The sequence below is a fragment of the Euprymna scolopes genome, chromosome 6, assembly GCF_053919585.1.
Source record: "Euprymna scolopes isolate OS-2025 chromosome 6, ASM5391958v1, whole genome shotgun sequence".
Lineage (NCBI taxonomy): Eukaryota > Metazoa > Mollusca > Cephalopoda > Sepiida > Sepiolidae > Euprymna > Euprymna scolopes.
In genome coordinates, this window is record NC_136487.1 from 151,016,787 (window position 1) to 151,035,345 (window position 18,559).

The 18,559-nt window shown below is 33.1% G+C and overlaps 1 protein-coding gene across 2 annotated transcripts in view; it reads left to right on the forward strand.

Moving 5' to 3' along the window:
- Window positions 1–18,559, forward strand: part of LOC145278040 (uncharacterized) — a 399,772-nt gene that overhangs the window by 319,542 nt on the left and 61,671 nt on the right. The gene's annotated exons all lie outside the window — the stretch shown is intronic.

The following is an 18,559-nucleotide window of genomic DNA, read 5'->3' on the forward strand; positions in this document are numbered from 1 at the left end:
GACTCCCCCTCCCTCCACCTTCTTCTATCTAAAGAAGAAAAAAAAACTTTCCTTGCACGGACAGGACTCTTCAATGGCGAATATCTGCCCCCCCCCGCCCTCCCTTAAAAAATTGTTAAACTCCAAAACAAGGCCGGCAAAAATGGACAAGATGGCAGCCATCTTCGTTGGAAATTTAAAATCCATAAAAAGAATTATTATGTGAGATTAAATAAAAACCATTTAAGATTACTTAAAAACACCAAAAAACGATGCAGATGGGTTGCAAATTATTGGCTATCACTGATATAATTTATTTGCTATATATTTGATTTCTTTTTAATCACTTTTTTGAATCCATGTGGATTATAAAACATGCACTCACAACACGCATAAGCGAGGGTTGTTCCAAAAGTAAAGCCTCCTTTTTTTTTTTTCAATGCAAAATGTTGAAGAGCTACAATAACGGGAATGGCACCATTAAAACGAGCTACCTTTTGTGCTCCAGAATTTATTTTCTACATAGTTACCAACATTCTCAATGCACGTTTGCCAGAAATTCAATGACGCATCTCTGCTTCTGACACGTGTTGCTTTCTTATGGTCTCACACTGTCAATATCTGCAAAAAAAAAGGAGATAAAACATTCAGGTCATGAATGCTTAAATTCAGTCATCATAAAAATCCAATTTGCAATTCCCTATGATCCATTCAGACAGAATAAAAAAAGTAGGAGGCATTACTTTTGGAACATCCCTTGTATTTATTATTAGGAAGGTATTTTAAAAATTAAAATGTTAAGAATATAAATTGACTAGACATGTTAGTGGAAAAAGTGGAACTTAAATGCTAATCCCTATTAATCCCTTACAGTGCATCGAACAGATACCAGAATACGTAGTTTGCTGCGCTTTATCGTAACAAACGTCCCTACAAAATTTTAAGTAGATCGGCTGAGTAGTTTCTGAGAAAAAAGTGGGATGAACAGTCCTCAATTTAAGGAGAGTCTGTTCTGTTGCTGTAAAACCATTCTCCCAGGAATTTTCGGTAGGTAGAGCTTGTCAGACTTGAAAGGCAGTCCATTTAGGGAAAGGTAAATCCTGATTTCAAACCTCCCCTGTCATGTGGAATACCCAGGAGTAAACCTCAAGGAAAAACTCAGAGTGCATCCCTTAAGGCAGTTCAGCCTTACCTACAACTTTGTTTTACCATTTCCTGCAAGTGTTCGTATCAAATTGTAAAAACCTTGCTGCTCCTTTAAATTAATCACCGACATGGAGGTGGGGGGGGGCATCATGCTAAATAGGCAAAAGCCTGTTCCCCATATCATACCCCTTCACTCAGGCTAGCATCCAACGGTTGAATCACCCCGTGGTCAACCCTGACCGAAGACCTACTGCTGCTAAGGAATACATTTTCTATTTTGGAGAGAGGGGATAGTGTAGTACCTGTTCTGTTATGAAGCAGTCCTCCCAGGCATTACTTCCTTCTTGGGGTAGATTGTAGTACTAATTAAATGATACTTCTGTAGGTCACATATGATTAGTAATAATTAGGTCTATGACAACAGAATCTAAACATCTAAACAATATGATATAAATGCGGGAGTACCCCAAGGGTCTATCCTTGGACCTTTGTTGTTCCTAATATACATAAATGACCTCCCCGACAAAATTGCCTCTGAGATGGGTATATATGCTGATGACACTACACTCTATAACAAGCACCACAGGAAAACAAATGAACACATATCTAAAGAAATGGCAGAAACACTAGAGGATGACCTCCAATCTGTAGTGGAATGGCGACAAAAATGGATGGTCACATTCAATGCCGCCAAGACTAAACTAGTTTCCTTCAATAATTACAAGAAACCTTCTCTACCACCAATAGCAATGGCCAACGACTCTTTATCTGAAAGTACATCTTTCAAACTCCTTGGCCTTACGTTCACAGGAAACATGAGTTGGAACAATTACATCGAAAGCATTGGCAGAGCCACTGCAAAGAAGGTAGGCTCTCTCTACCATGCTAGAAAACTACTAACACCCGAAAGTATCCTGTACCTCTATCCTGTATACCTGAAAGTATATCTGTCACCATTCGCCCATGTATGAAGTATTACTGTCATATTTGGGCTGGTGCATCTGCTACTAGTCTCTCGCTCCTAGACAACGTTCAAAAGAGAGTCGCCAATTTGGTAGGCCCTGAACTGGCATCTAAGCTTCAGCCTTTGTCCCATCGACGAAATGTTGCATCCCTCTGCCTGTTCTACAAGTATTTTAATGGTGAATGCTCTGACGAACTGCAAGCACTTGTGCCCCCACGACGTAAACACCCTCGACAAACCCGACAGGCAGCTAAATCCCACCCCCACACAGTAGAGATCCCGAGATGTAAAAGATATTTCTACTTCAGTAGTTTCTTCCCCAGAACCGCTAGATTTTGGAATTCCATTCCAGGTCCCTGCTTCCCCAACTGTACTGACGTGCAGAAGTTCAAATGTAACGTAAACAGACATCTTGCAGCCCAAATCCCCACATAGTAGTCCAGTAGTTGTTGCCACTGATAGTAGCCCCCTACACCAAAGTGGCAATGTGCCTTGTTTGGGGTGAAAACGCAATAAAGAAAAAAAAAAAAAGAAGAATATTCTTATCATTGTTTTGACTCTCGTGTATATATTTGACACAGTCAGACACAGTTAATCAACCGAGAACCATATCATTCTATATAAAAGCATATAAAATATCAAGATACATCCTTGAGAGTCAAAACAATGAACAGAATATGCTGTTGTCCTAGCCCTAGTCACAATAATAATGAAAATAAAACAAAATAAATCTAAAAAAGATGAACAAAACAATATTCTGTACATCATAAGTTGCTTAAATCTGTGATAAAATAACTTGTCAATCACCTAAGCAGAAATAGCCTAGTCAGTGACAAGCAATATGGATTTCATCCTGCGAGATCAACAGATGATGTGCTGATTGTAATATCATACAGGATCTGTGAATCTATTAATAGGGGGCTTCTCTTCTAGAGCAACAACTCATGACATATTAAAGGTCTTTGATAACGTTTGGCACAATAGTCTACTTCACAAGCTTATTAGTTACGGAATATCTGGAAATGTCCTCTCAACCATAAATCCTTTCTCTCTGATAGTTTAGAAAAGCACTTATTGATGGGCAAAAATTTGAAGTACATAGCATCAATAGTGATGAGATCCAAGGGTCCATTCTGGGCCCAACCCTCTTCCTGATCTTCATCAATGGTCTCCCTAAACATTCTAAGGCCATTTATTGACATTTATGCAGATGATGCAATTATCTATGGCAACACTTCGAAGAGCATTAATGATCAAGATTTTTTTTATTCTCTTTCTTCCACCCTGTAGCACATGATGAAATTGGGGGAAAAAGATGGCTGATTACTTTTAATGCATCTAAATCCAAGTCTCTCTCCTTTCCCCACCAATGCTTGGATATTCACTTTACCCCAATGCAAATTAAAGGCTCTTGCCTTGAGAAAGCCCACTACTTTGATAAGTTTCTGGGACTGATCTGCACTTCAGACTTGCATCTGTTGCTAAAATCACTGAATAAAATGGTTGGATCATTCTGCTGCTTTGGAAAGTATTTCTTGCCTCACGCAATCCTCTACCTGTATTAAAGTCAAATATGTCTTAAGATGGTTTGATACACTTGGAGCACGGGGTGGAGCAAGTGCTAGTTTGAGTGTAAGAATTAGAAGTGGATGGAGTAAGTTTAATAAATTTCTCCCATTGTTAACGAGCAAAGCATTACCACTGTCAACCAGTGTGATGATGTATGAGAATGAAACCTGGCTAGTGAGAGTTGAGGTCATGCGTTGCATGGAGAGAAATAATGAGAACGGTATCAAGAATGTGTCGTGATTTTTATAGACAGGCTTATATCTGATAACCTCAGAGGAAGATTAAATCTGAATAGTACAGGGAGATGCATGCAGAACAGGATACTTTGATGGTATGGTCACATTAAAAAAATTGCATGAGAGTTTTTGGTTTAGTAAATGTAGAACAGTTAAGATAGCAGGTGCAGTTCACAAGGGAAAGCTAATAAAAATATGAGAGGAAGTGAGGGATAAATGAAGACTAGGCCAATGATAGATAACTTAAAGTCGTCCAATATGTACCAACATATAAAAATGAACATTGAATTAAATTTATGATGGTTTGTTGATATTACAATTAAATTTTTGCATGCACACACACACACTTTTTTTTTTTTTTTTTTTTTTTTCCAAAAATCTATTTACTACTGTGGTATTTGTAGTTTGTTCTTTTATACAGTGGAAAGTGTTGGACAATCACCAATAGCATGGAGGAGGAGACTGGATGCAACTGAAATTTGGTTCCTGAGGAGAATTTTGAAAATATCCTGGGCAGAAAGAAAATAAATCAAGAGGTACTAGAAATAGCAAACGCAGAAAGGTCTCTAATAAAAACAGCATGAAAAAGACAGCTGAGGTTCATGGACCATGTCTCCAGAAAAAGCAGAATAGAAAAGATTAATTCAACGGAAAGATCAAAGGTAGATGAAGCAGATGATGACAGAGAAAAACATATGTGGACAGTCTGAACACCTGCGCAACATAAAAAATGATGAGCAACAATGAATTCATGAATGCCCCAAGGGAGAGAGATAGATGAAGAGTCAAAGCCGTCAATGCCTGTACCAGACAAGACACTACTTAAATAAATGAATTTAATCCTGATATTTCTTATATATAAAAGCCAACAGCTAAGAAGTCTAATTTATATATATATATATATATATATATATATATATATATATATATATATATATAATTCCAGGGTAATATTTTCCAGAGGTGAAGCTACCAATGAAGTTTTAACGAGGTTCACACAAGAGTGTTCAATACTGAAGTAGGGCAAGATATACTTTTTATTTGTTTTACATAAGAATTTATATGTCACTGCACATTCATGAGCATGTTTCGGTCAGCCATTTACAAGTAACTAGAGACCTTTTCAGGCGATATTGCTTATACAAAAGTAGAGTTTGTCATGAAAAATTTAAAGAAAGCTTCAGTTAAACTTTTTCATTACAGACTCTACTTTTGTATAAGCAATATCGCCTGAAGAGGTCTCTAGTTACTTGTAAATGGCTGACCAAAACATGCTCATGAATGTGTAGTGACATATAAATTCTTATGTAAAACAAATAAAAAGTATATATATATATATATTAATATAAACAAATTTACATGGTCGCAACACTGGACATGCTAATGTTTCAGATAAATGGTCAGTTAAAACCAGAATTCCTCTCCGGGTAAGTTATAAATGGTAACTTTCCACAGAAAAAAAACAGTCTTCAAATGAAAAAAAAAAAAAAAAAAAAAGTTCAATTTACTTAAAATAAAATATTATTAAAGAGAAGAGGAGAGAGGTCATGTGACATATATACTGCAGACATTAAAAGAGGGACAAGAGAAACAAGAAAGAAGAAAAGGGAAGAAAGAAAAGAGGATGACCAAGTGTAGTAAAGATTATCAGTGGGGGGGGAGGTGAGAAGTACTATAAAATCATTAGAGGAAGAGGTGAAAGGGAATAAGTGGCTTTACTACACTTGGGCGTCCCCACTTTTGCCTTTTTCTTTTTCTTTTTCTTTTTTCTTTCTTCCTTTTGCCCTTCTTTTAATGCCTGCAGTAACATGTCACATGACCCCCCCTCTCCCCCTCTCTTTAATTTTATAATATTTTATTTCATTGAACTGTTTCTTTTTTCTTCATTTGAGGCCTAATTTCTTCTGTGGGAAGCAACCATTTATTAAGTTGCCTGATGAGGACTTCTAGTTTTAACCGACCATCTGCCCGAAACATTAGCATGTTCAGTGTTGCGACCATTTAAATTTGTTTATATTAATAAAAATATATCTTGCTCTTTTTTTTATTGAGCACTCTTAATAACCTTGTTAAATTCATTAGTTATCACTCTTGAATACCTTTAACCCGGTATGTGTGTGTAAATTACCATTAGCGTATTAAGCGATGCTCTTTGTGTAAACAAACTGAGCTTAGGTATTTGGACAATGTCAAAACATTGTTAATTCACTGCCTGTATAGCAGCAGCCGAATAGCGCAATGGTTAGAAGTTCTGACTGTCATTTGGACTGTCGGGTTTCGATCCTGGCTTTAGGTAGTTGTTTGTCTAGCCACACTGATGAACTGTGAAACAGCTAAACAGTACTGTATGTGGATGACTATATACAGTAGCGTCCAAAATTAAAGGACAAAATTTTAAAACCTAATATTTGTTAGAAATAACAACCATGAAAAACTGAAATTTTGACAACTGATAGTCGTTATCATCCATAATAACATACTAAAATTTTAATCATTTGCAAAGAATAGAAAAAGAATTATAAAAATTATTTATTTATTTTCAAAATAGGAACATCCAAAAGTAAGGCACAAAATTGAGAATAACAATGTAAACAGCCAAAAAACAATAAAAATACATGTACAGTCAATATTTAGTAAATGAGTTCTTGCTCTCAATGACAGCTGCACATCTCCGACTACAAGAACGAATCAGTTCTTGACAATCCTCGATACTAATTTTAGACCATTCTTCTTGAAGCTTCACCTACAAATCCTCCGTGTTAGTGGGATTTCTTTCCATAACTTTCACTCCGAAGGTCTTCCAAAGATTTTCTATTGTATTTAAGTCAGGACTTTGTGGTGGCCAATCCATAATTTCAAAATCTTGCTCGCTAAGGTAACTCGTTACCACCTTTGCCTTGTGACATGGGCCATTATCTTGCATAAAGGTAGCCCTATCAAAACCTGAATTCTGTATGATTGGCACAACATGATCTTGAACAATGTTTTTATAGATCTGCGCATTTATACGAGTTTGTAACCAGACAAGAGGCGTTGTACTTTGGCTATAAAACATTCCAAATCCCATGACGCTTCCACCTCCAAACTTGACAGTTTTCTTAGTACACTTTGCACTTAATCTTTCACCAATACGTCTCTTTACATTGTTTTTTTCCATCATTTCCAAATAAATTAAACTTGCTTTCATCACTGACAAATATTTTTCCCAATTTTCATGTGTCCAAATTACATACCTGTTTGCAAACTCTAATATCTTCTTTTTATTCTTCAAACTAACTAGTGGTTTCTTCCCTGGGGTTCGATTAAACAGCCCTATTTCTTGAAGTTGTCTAGAAAGTCTGTCTTGACACATTAACACATGAGGTACTATTCATAACCTTTTTCATTTCTGTGCAAGACTTAAAACGGTCCTTTAATGACATACACTGCATTATTTGTTCTCTTGCTGAAGTTTTGCAGGATTTGCCGGTTTTAAAAGCACTATTTTGCCAGTATCATTGTAGAATTTAATAACCCTGCTTACAACACTCTTGGAACGTTTCACTTTTTCTGAAATCTCTCTAATGGTGTGCTTTTCCTTGTGTAGCTTCACAATATCTTGTCTCACAGAGTGATCAAGTTTTTGGCGTTTCGACATGGTGCCGGCCGATGCAACATTTATAAATGACTAAGTAAGACTTATTCTTTAGAGGAAATAAAAAAAAATTGAATATAGCATACTGTTTACACTGTTTTTCTCAATTTTGTCCCTTACTTTTGGACGTTCCTATTTTGAAAATAAATAAATGATTGTTGTAATTTTTTTTCTATCCTTTGCAAATTATTCAAATTTTAGTATGTTATTATGGATAACAACTATCGGTTGTCAAAATTTCAGCTTTTCACAGTTGTTATTTCTAACAAATATTAGGTTTTAAAATTTTGTTCCTTTAGTTTTGGACGCTACTGTATATATATATATATACTAGCTGGACGCCCAGCATTGCCCAGACAAACAATATGCTTAAACATGATATTTTAATTTATGCAAATTGTGTATGTATTATTATAGAATCAATCGTCTATTGAATATTATATATTATGAGGAATAATTTGCCCAGTGGACTAATTCGCAAAAAAATAAAAAAAAAAATACTAATGATAATGTCGTTCATCACATTCTGTCTGTGTTTGTCTACAATATCACGTCAGCTGATATTTGGTTTTGACGATCTTAAAAATAGTCTTTCGTCTCTTATGGATAAAAAAAGTTACACCAGTGCAATGTAAAATATTTCTCTGTAAAAATTCTTTTTATCTTTAAGATTAGATTTTTTTCGATTTTTAATACTTAGATGAATTTCTGTACAAAGCATTTCTAAGAACACTGCCAGAAATATAAATTACCTTAGTGTGAAATTTGCAAAAGATAGGCTCAGCCGTTTCGGAATCTATGAGGAAGAAACTCACACGCACACACAAAGTGACTTTATATGATAGTAAAGATATACAAAAAAAAATACTTTTTAAAGTTGTCTTATGGCTGACGAGATATTGTAAACAAACGCAAACGATATTATCATTTTTTAATTTTTTTTTCAAAGTTATTCCTCATAATATATAATATTCAATAGAGGATTGAGTCTATAATAATACATATGCAATCTACATAAATTAAAATACTATGCTTAAGCATATTGTACGACTGGGCAACGCCAGGTCTCCAGCTAACATATGTATATACAAAAAAAGATCATAAGTTGTCTTGTGAGTAGGGTTGATCAGATAACATTATTAAGAAGTAACTGAATATTTGGTCATATTTCCTCATGCTTGACTTTTGCTCATTTGATTTGAAGTCAGCAAAAAATGAATATCAATGAAACATCAAGTAAAGATGACTATTTTCTCTTGTTTTTATTATTTTTAATTTTAATTCCTCTTTCCACCATTTCTCTTTAATTCTGCAAGTGTTTCTCGAAATCCTATCCATAATTCATATCTGTCACTCAAGATGGATGAGTTGAAAAAAGCCTTTGCATTTAAAAACTTATGAATGATTTATGAAAAACAATGTATTTAAAATATATTAATATTTGCCGTTTATGTTAACGGTTTATTCATGTACTTGGAATTATTTATTTTCATCTTTTTTTTTTTTTTTTTTTTTTTTTTTTTTTTTTTTTTTTTTTTTTGTTGACCAAACATTTGATTAGTGCCTGCGTGTCACACCAGAAGACTAGAAGTTGTCACCTTATGTTAAAAAGGTCCTATCTGCACTTTTTTGTTTGGTTCATGCTATAGCGTATTTTATATGACTACCGCTTTCACTAATATGAATCCATATATCCTCTCCTCGGTTATGGATTAAATAGAGTAAACTAGACTCTCAAGCCTTGGTTATGCAACTAGTTTCAGAGGAGGAATGCTCTGAAATAATATCAGTCTTACTTTGTTTATCCTGACATTGTTTCAAGCCATCCTGGACGTCTTGTTGCTGGAAAGATAAGAAGACATAGAGAAAGGAAGAGGAGAATCTTATGTGTTGGCAAGAAATCTCCCCCCCCTCTCTCTCTCTCCCTCATTCGTCTCTCTATTCTATATATATATGGTGCTATACCACTGGGTTCGAACACTAGACTAAAGTCGCCATTGACTTTCATCCAAGAATTTTGCCCTCTTGACCACTGATATAAATTAAAATATACTTATCTAAGATTCTATTTCCTGGTAATATTGCTTTAATTTAGAAGCTTTTCATATTTTCCAAAAATTTTAGGGAATGACATTGTGGAGTGGTTACAGGTGTAAACTGTTAGGTTCGAATTTTGTCTAGACTACGGCATCTCTTTCACTAATACTCTTGGGAAAGGTATGAACCCATATATCCAACTATGGATTATGTAGTAGATTAGACAATCAAATCTTGCAAGTAATCTTGGACAAGGTAATTTCCAAAATATCTCTACTTACACTGGCATCATGTTTAGATAGCGCTTCTTGTTAGATCACCAAAATTAAGCAATGATAAGTCTGGTCAGTACCAGATGGGTGACCATTTAGTAATATTAGGTGGTGTATGTTAAAGCGCAATGAGTCATCTTTGTAAAAAAAAAAAATTGCAAAAGTTTACGTCGTCTCCCATGATCGACATATATATATATACTAGCAGGGCTACCCGGCGTTGCTCGGGACCGTATAAACAATGAAAAAACAAAAGCAGATATTGAACATATGTTTTATTCTTAGGGGAGAGGAATCTTTCATCTTAAGTTTAAGCGTTACAAACAAACATTTGTCTTTTATATATATAGATAATGACAGGTTTTTTGGGGGGCCCCCCTCGAAGATAACTGATCAGTTGACCAACTTCTAGTGGTCCGTTTGACGTGAAATTTCGATATTTGTCATCCGGGATCTGGGGCTTCGATATGATACCAAATTTGTCAGGTTTGGTTCCGTCTTTCAAAAGTTTTAGCGTTACAAACAAACATACATACACACAGACGTTTGGCTTTTATATATATAGACTAGCAGGGCTACCCGGCGTTGCTCGGGACCGTATAAACAATGAAAAAACAAAAGCAGATATTGAATATATGTTTTATTCTTAGGGGAGAGGAATCTTTCATCTCTATGTATTATTTGTTTTATCTACCCTAGGACTGGTATTGTTCATGTTTTATCCCTAGCATAGGTAATTTACAGCATGTATATGAAATTGTTTTACCTTAGGGAGAAGAGAACAGGTAATATACAACATAATGTGTCTATATTACATCCCTGGCAACGCCTAGAAACCAGCTAGAACATGTATTTCAGTCAATCTTTATTACATCCTGGGCTATGCCGGGAAACCAGCTAATCTCTATTTAGTGACTTGACCACCAAAATACCTCCCTAAGTGTGTCCTTTCTTTTGAACTTATTAGATATAGGTATCTAGAAATTTGTGTGAAATTTTGTTGAATGCATTGTTCACTATGATTTTCTTATTGTTCTACACAATATCAACTGTAGCGAAATAACACAGTAAACTTAGTGTAGTGTTAGAATAAAGAGCAAAGGAAAAAATTAGAATCATATTCTGTAATTGCAAATCTAAATTTGCTAGCGTGTACCAGTATTTGCCAGGTTGTGGAAATTTGGAATTTATAACATATGTAGTGGCCTTTTCCTAGATACCTATTTTTATAATTGTTTCAGTACATTGCTACAAAATGTGACATTTGTTGGCGTTTGTAAAAAAAATCATGAATGTGCTTATATTCCAAAAAAGAAAATATCAGTGCACAGTATTGAAAGTGTTTGAGATTCAAAAGTCTGTAACATTTCTACTAACTTCATAAGATGTCATGTGAGAAACTTAATTGAATATCAAGACATTATCGAAAGCGTTTTTATTTTGGTGTAACGTATGTGTTTACAGTGAACCTTAACTTTTAATAAACAGATTGGTATGCAATGACATAGGCTAGGAATCTTAGACAAAATATATATAAATTGGAAAAATGTGTGAACAAATGAAAAAAAAATGATCCGCTCTACTTGATGACATCAAGCACAGTAATATTTTAGTGAAGAAAATATGAAATTGATGTTCAGTGATTAGTTTGGATGAATGAGAAAATGTAATTGTTTGATGCATAAAAAATAACTCATTTGCTGTATTTGATATTAAGCAGCAAAAAAATAGTGATTTGAATATTTAGGAAAACATCAAATCAGATTATGTAAAAAAAAAAGATGAAATTAGAAAATATATATTTTGTGTTTATGAGTTCTGCCAATCAAAATTTTGTGGCAGAAATTGGGTGATTACCATGCAATTTTATTTTGGTAAAATTCTTAAATTATTTCAATGTTTATTATAATTTCTTATTAGTGACTTGTTATCATCAAAATCCGCCCCAAAGAGTGTCCTTTCTTTTATTAGGTATCAGAATAGGTATCCAGATTTCTACTTCTATACAAATATGATATTGTAGTACAGTAAATGTCAAATTGTTTTTCAAGTATTAGTTTGTAACGTTTGTACTGACTTCATCAGATGTCATGTAAGAAACTGAATTCTATGTAAGAAGACTTTATCTGAAGTGTTTTTATTTTGGTATATCATGTGTGATTACACTGTAGTAATTGCGCTGAAAGCATGTTAATTACAAATGACAAAAGTTAAATCAATTTCTGATTCAGCTACACAATATAAACTAAAGGAAATCAAATTTGCAAAATAAAAGCAATATGTAGTTATGGGTTAGTTTGGAGTTAGAATAAAAAGCCAACAAAACAGTTAGTTTGTATTGTGTAGATTGGTCATTTCTGATAGTATTGAGAGTCGTCAATGAAAATCTTAATTTCTGACAAAATACTGAATGTTTCTTGGATACCCATTCGTAAAAAGTACCTTTTTTGGAAAAAAAAAAAAAAAAAACACTCCCCGGATCACCTTCACCACCTTAAAAAAAAACAACTTTATTCTTCAAAAAATGTGCATATTGTTAGTGTAAAAAACAGATTCGCACCACTTGATGAAATCAAGCATAGTAATATTTTAGTAAAGAAAATATGAAATTGATTTTCAATAATTAGTTTGAATGAATAACAGAAAATGTAATTGTTTGATGCATAAGAAAGAACTCATCTGCTGAATTTGATATTAAGCAGCAAAATATTTCAAAACATAAAAATGTGAAACATAACATGAATACTCTCCGTTGTCACTTGAAAACATTGACCTTGGTAGGAAGTTTATTAGATACTGAAATTGTGGTCTTGGTATGGTGTGCTTAATATTATTGTATGCAAAATTTAAAAAAACAAAAGAGGGTACAATCAATATTGAAAAAGTAACATCTGTCACAGAAAATAGTATTTTATAAATATCAAAAGGAATATTATTCTGTACTTAAAATGTTAAACTTACTGTTAACAATAATTTAAAATGGTGATCAGGATGAGTTCAACAACTTAGTCCTTGAGCTTTCTTATTGGTCATAGTAAAAAGAAATTGTAGTCTTTCAAGTTTGTTGGTCGCATTGGGATTCTTGGAATGTATCAACAGATTCCTGCATATGAATCTTTGTTAATTCCACACAATACAAAATATATATACAAAACAAAGTAAAGCAAAGTATAGGGTTAGTTGTGTCCTCTAATTATCAACCAAGTATATGTATTGATAAAAAGATAAAAGCAATGGAAATGTTTATTACAATGTATCAATATTAAATTTTTATCATGAACAACAAATCGAAATAATGATAGATATTTTGTGCTTATACGAAACTGGAATCAAGGATTGTCACCTGTGATTTTATATATGTCAATAGTGCATGCCACTACAAATGATATTAGCCAAATTAAGTTTTGTTTATTTCACCCATTATAAAATATATACACAAAATGCAGTAAACAAAGTTTAGGTTTAGTTAATGATAAGTTTAGGTTCGAGAAATAAGCAAAGAAAAGAAAAAAAGATACATTTGTTTATAGTGTGTAAATTGTAAGTTTGTAAATATTTAAAACTATCCACACTGGTATGTGGAAATTCTAGATACCTATTGTTATAAAGTTCCAATTCATGTTTGATATATCACTCTACATGTTCCCTGTTGCACCCCAAATATGTAAATGATTATCGAGAAAGTGAAATGAAACAGTATTTGAAATAAAATAGAAACAAATGCTGATGTTTACTATATAAAACACTGTGTTCAATGGAATTGAGCCTTATACAATATTGGTGGAATAAAAAAATCCATTTTTTTAATTCAATTTAAGAAATGAGCAAAAATTTGATATTTAAAATATTTGGCATGAAGAAAAAGAAATATAAGATAAAAGGTGATAAAGCAGTAAGAATCATATGCTGAATTCAATTAAAAACAAATATGATTGTCAAAGAAATATCATGAAAATTTTGTAAGTGAAAAAAATTATTTTTTGATATATTTGGTTTCGAAGTATTAAGAAACATGTACAACTTCATTTTAAAGACAAAACGAAAACTGTACTAATGATAATGACAATGGTGAAAGGAAATTGGAAAGAAATGTATCAGAGGTAAAATGTTGGTCACATATACGTTTGTGTGGTATGCATGAAACACGTGTAGAAAATTATATTTTCTGATGCTGAAAGTAAGAAGAGAAACATTGTTAAAAAATGATCTAAAAGGCAATAGTAAAATCCTCATTTTTAGTGTGGGATATGTTGTTTGTTTCAATTGAGAAAGGAAACTTTAATTTATACAATTCGATGTTATAGATCACAAGTTTTATTACAATAAACATTGTGTTCTTTAATTATCAACCAAGTATATTTATTGATAAAAAGAGAATGTAATGGACATGTTTATTATAATTTATCAATCTTAAATTGTTATCATGAAAAACCAATGGAAAGCGTGAATGTTATTTGGTGTTTTTAAAAAACAGCTACCAATGATTGTAACCAGTGATATTTGTGTATGCTAACAGTGCAAATGTGGTGGTGAAATGAATTTTTGTTTATTCTTCACAATATAAAATATATACACAAAACTAAAACATAATTTACGGTTAGTTAATGATAAGTTTAGGTTAGAGAATTAAGCAAAATTATAGATACCTATTGTTATAAAGCACCAATTCATGTTTGGTATATCAATCTACATGTTCCTTGTAGCACCCCAGAGAGGTAAATGAGTGTCAACAAAATGAAATAAAACATAGTATTTGAAATAAAATGAAAAAGTGCTTGAAAAGTGAAATATGCTGATGTTTACTATCTAAAACATTGCGTTCAATGCAATTGAAACTTATACTATATTGGTGGACTAAGAATTAAAGAAATAAAATTTAAGAAATTAGCAAAAAATTGATATATAAAATATTTGGCATGAAGAAAAACAAATATAAGACAAAAGGGGAAAAAGCAGTAACAATCATGTGCTGAAGTTCATTGAAAATAAATCGTTTGTCAAAGAAATATAATGAAAATTCTCAGAGTGAAAAAAAAATGGGATTTTTACAAATCTGGTTTCCAAGTAAAAGGAAACATGTACAGCTTCATTTTAACGACAAAATGTAAACTGTAGTAATGGTAATGAGAATGTTGAAGGAAATTGGCAAAAAATTGTTAGTCAAATGTTGATCAAATATTATAAGTTTGTGTGATATGCATGAAACGTTTAGAATATGATCTGCTCTCATGCTGAAAGCAAGTAGAGAAACATTGTGAAAAAATGATGTACACCTAAGCTAAGCAAACGACCAGTCAATGGAAATGTTTATTATAATGTATCAAGATGAACATATTATCATGAAAAAGCAAATCGAAATAGTGATAGTTATTTGGTGCTTATACGAAACAGGTATCAAGTATTGTCACCAGTGATTTTATTGATGTTAACAGTGCATGTCACTAAAAATAATGATGGTAGCGAAATTAAGTTTTGTTAATTCTACCCAATATAAAATATATACGCAAAACAAAGTAAACAAAGTTACGGGTTAGTTAATGATAAGTTTAGGTTCGAGAAATAAGCAAAGGAAAAGAAAAAAAAAAGGTACATGTGTTTATATTGTGTAAAATGTTAGTCTGTAAATATTTCAAACTATCAACACTGGTATGTGTAAATCCTAGATACCTATTGTCATAAAGTACCACTTCTTGTTTGATATATCACTCTACATGTTCCCTGCAGCATCCCAGAGAGTTAAATGAGTGTCCACAAAATGAAATAAAACATAGTACTGGAAATAAAATAAAATAAGAATATGTCTGAAAAGAAATAAATGCTGTTTACTATATAAAAAGTTGTTTTCAAGTGTCAAATGGAATTGAATCTTATACAATGTTGGTGGATTATGAAATTGCATGAATGAAATAACATTGGAGAAATAAGAAAAAAGTTTATATATACAATATTTACAAATGTAAGATAAAAGGTGAAGAAGGGCCAAATCCGAGATCTATAAATCGTAAATTTTCAAAGTGAAAACAGTTATTTTTTTTTTTTTTTAGATCTGCTTTCCAAGTAATAGTAACCATGTACAGCTTCATTTTAAATGAAAACTGTACTAATGATAATGTTCATGGTGAAAGGAAATTGGAAAAAAATTAAAAATGTCAGAGGTAAAATGTTTGTGTGGTATGCATGAAACACGTGTAGAAAATGATCTCATGCTGAAAGTAAGAGAAACATAGCTAAAAAATTATGTAAACGCAATAGTAAAATCCTCATTTTTAGGAACATAGTGTGGGGTATGTTGTTTGTTTCAATTGAGAAAGGAAAGTTTAATTTTTAGAATTGGATGTTATAGATCACAAGTTTTATTACAATAAACATTGTGTTCTCTAATTATCAACCAAGTATATTTATTGATAAAAAAAGAAAAGTAATGGACATGTTTATTATAATTTATCAATATTAAATTGTTATCATGAAAAACCAATGGAAAGCGTGTTGGTTATTTCGTGTTCATAAGAAAAAACATCATGGGTTGTCACCAGTGATTTTATGTATGCTAACATTTCGCTGCAAATGTGGTAGCTAAATGTCTTTTTGGTTATTCTACACAAAATAAAATATATACACAAAACAAAGTAAAAGAAAGGTCAGGGTTAGTTAATGATAAGCTTAGTACCAAGAAATAAGCACAGAATAAGGAAAAGAAAGATACATTTGTTGATATTGTGTCGATTGGTGAATTTGTTGGTTCATTTTGTTTTATGACATATCAACACTATATCAGGTTATTTCATGCCCAATCTAGTGACATTTTTTTTTCCTAGAATATATTTGTTTATTTAATGTTGGTTTCTATTTAACTCATAATTGGGACCCTAACAGGTACTACTACTCCAGATCAGAGTGGACCTGGTAGCAATAGCAATTAAATGGTGGCTTCACACTTCACAAAGCCCCATGTTTGGATACAGTTTATGGTCATATCCAGGACCTGGTGAATTTGTAAATAATTGAAACGATCAACACTGGCGAGTTAGAATTCTACATACCTATTGTTATAAAGTACCAATTTATGTTTTAGATATCACTCCACAACGTTGCTGCAGAATCCAGACAGTTGAAAGAGTCTCAAGAAACTGAAAAGCTATTTAGTACTCTTAAATAAAATAACATGCATAAAGAAATCCTAATATAAGACAATAGATGAAAAAGCAATAAAAATTTTGTGTGGAATCAAGTGAAAACAGTTTCTTTGTCAAAGAAATTGCATGAAGATTCTCAGAGACTTTTCCTTCCTCGTTCCCTTCCCTTTTGGTGGAAGGAAACTTTCACAGTGGCTCAGAAGGTGGGCTGAGCACACTTCCTACAAAGGTGGGATGGGTAAATTTCTTTTTCATTTGGTTGCCTGGAGGACAGGCTTAGGCCCCCCCCCCCAAAAAAAAACGTTGGAGCCAGGGAACTTCTCCTCCCAGAAGGGGGAGGGGGGCCCGGGAAGGCTTCTCTTCCCATATTTTTTGTTTTGTGTAAGGTTGATCTCTTTCCAAAGGGAGTAAGAGGATATCCCTCTCTTAGGAGGAGAGCGAAGGCTCCCTGGGCCTCCCATCCTCCTTCTGAGAGAAGTTCCCCGGCTTCCACATTCATTGCTCAGCCCGCCGTCCAGGCAATCAGAGTCTGATTGTCTGCCGTATATAAAAAGGCGATTTTAGCTTGTCAGGCGGTATGCTCTGCGTAGACCATTTTTCTTCCACCTGTTGACCTTCCCTCCCTGTCATACAATACGCTTAAACAGGATATTTTAATTTATGCAGATTCCATATAGACTTTTAGTTTCCCAGGGTGTATACCCTCCGTTGACCATTTATGTTTAAGAGTTTTCCTTGCCCCTTCTCTGCCCCAGAATGGGAAGGGAGCTCTTTCCCACTGTATGGGGGGGGGCGGCTTTCTTTTATGGTTATGTGGGGAGCCTTACCTTTACCCCCCTTAAGGTGGTAGGTCTTTTTTGTAAAATTGTTAGTCAAATGTTGATCAAATATTATAAGTTTTTGTGATATGCATGAAACATGTGCAGAATATGATCTGCTCTCATGCTGAAAGCAAGTAGAGAAACATTGTGAAAAAATGATGTAAACCTAAGCTAAGCAAACGACCAGTCAATGGAAATGTTTATTATAATGTATCAACAATAACACATTATCATAGTTATTTGGTGCTTATACGAAACAGGTATCAGGGATTGTCACCAGTGATTTTATTTATGTTAACAGTGCATGTCACTACAAATAATGATGGTAGCGAAATTAAGTTTTGTTTATTCTACCTAATATAAAGTATATACACAAAACAAAGTAAACATCTGCTGAATTTGATATTAAGCAGCAAAATATTTCAAAACATAAAAATGTGAAACATAACATGAATACTCTCCATTGTCACTTGAAAACATTGGTCTTGGTAGGCAGTTTATTAGATGCTCAAATAGTGGTCTTGGTATGGTGTGCTTAATATTATTGTATGCAAAATTTAAAAACACAAAAGAGGGTACAATCAATATTGAAAAAGTAACATCTGTCACAGAAAATAGTAATTTATAAATATCAAAAGGAATATTATTCTGTACTTAAAATGTTAAACTTACTGTTAACAATAATTTAAAATGGTGATCAGGATGAGTCCAACAACTTAGTCCTTGAGCTTTCTTATTGGTCATAGTAAAAAGAAATTGTAGTCTTTC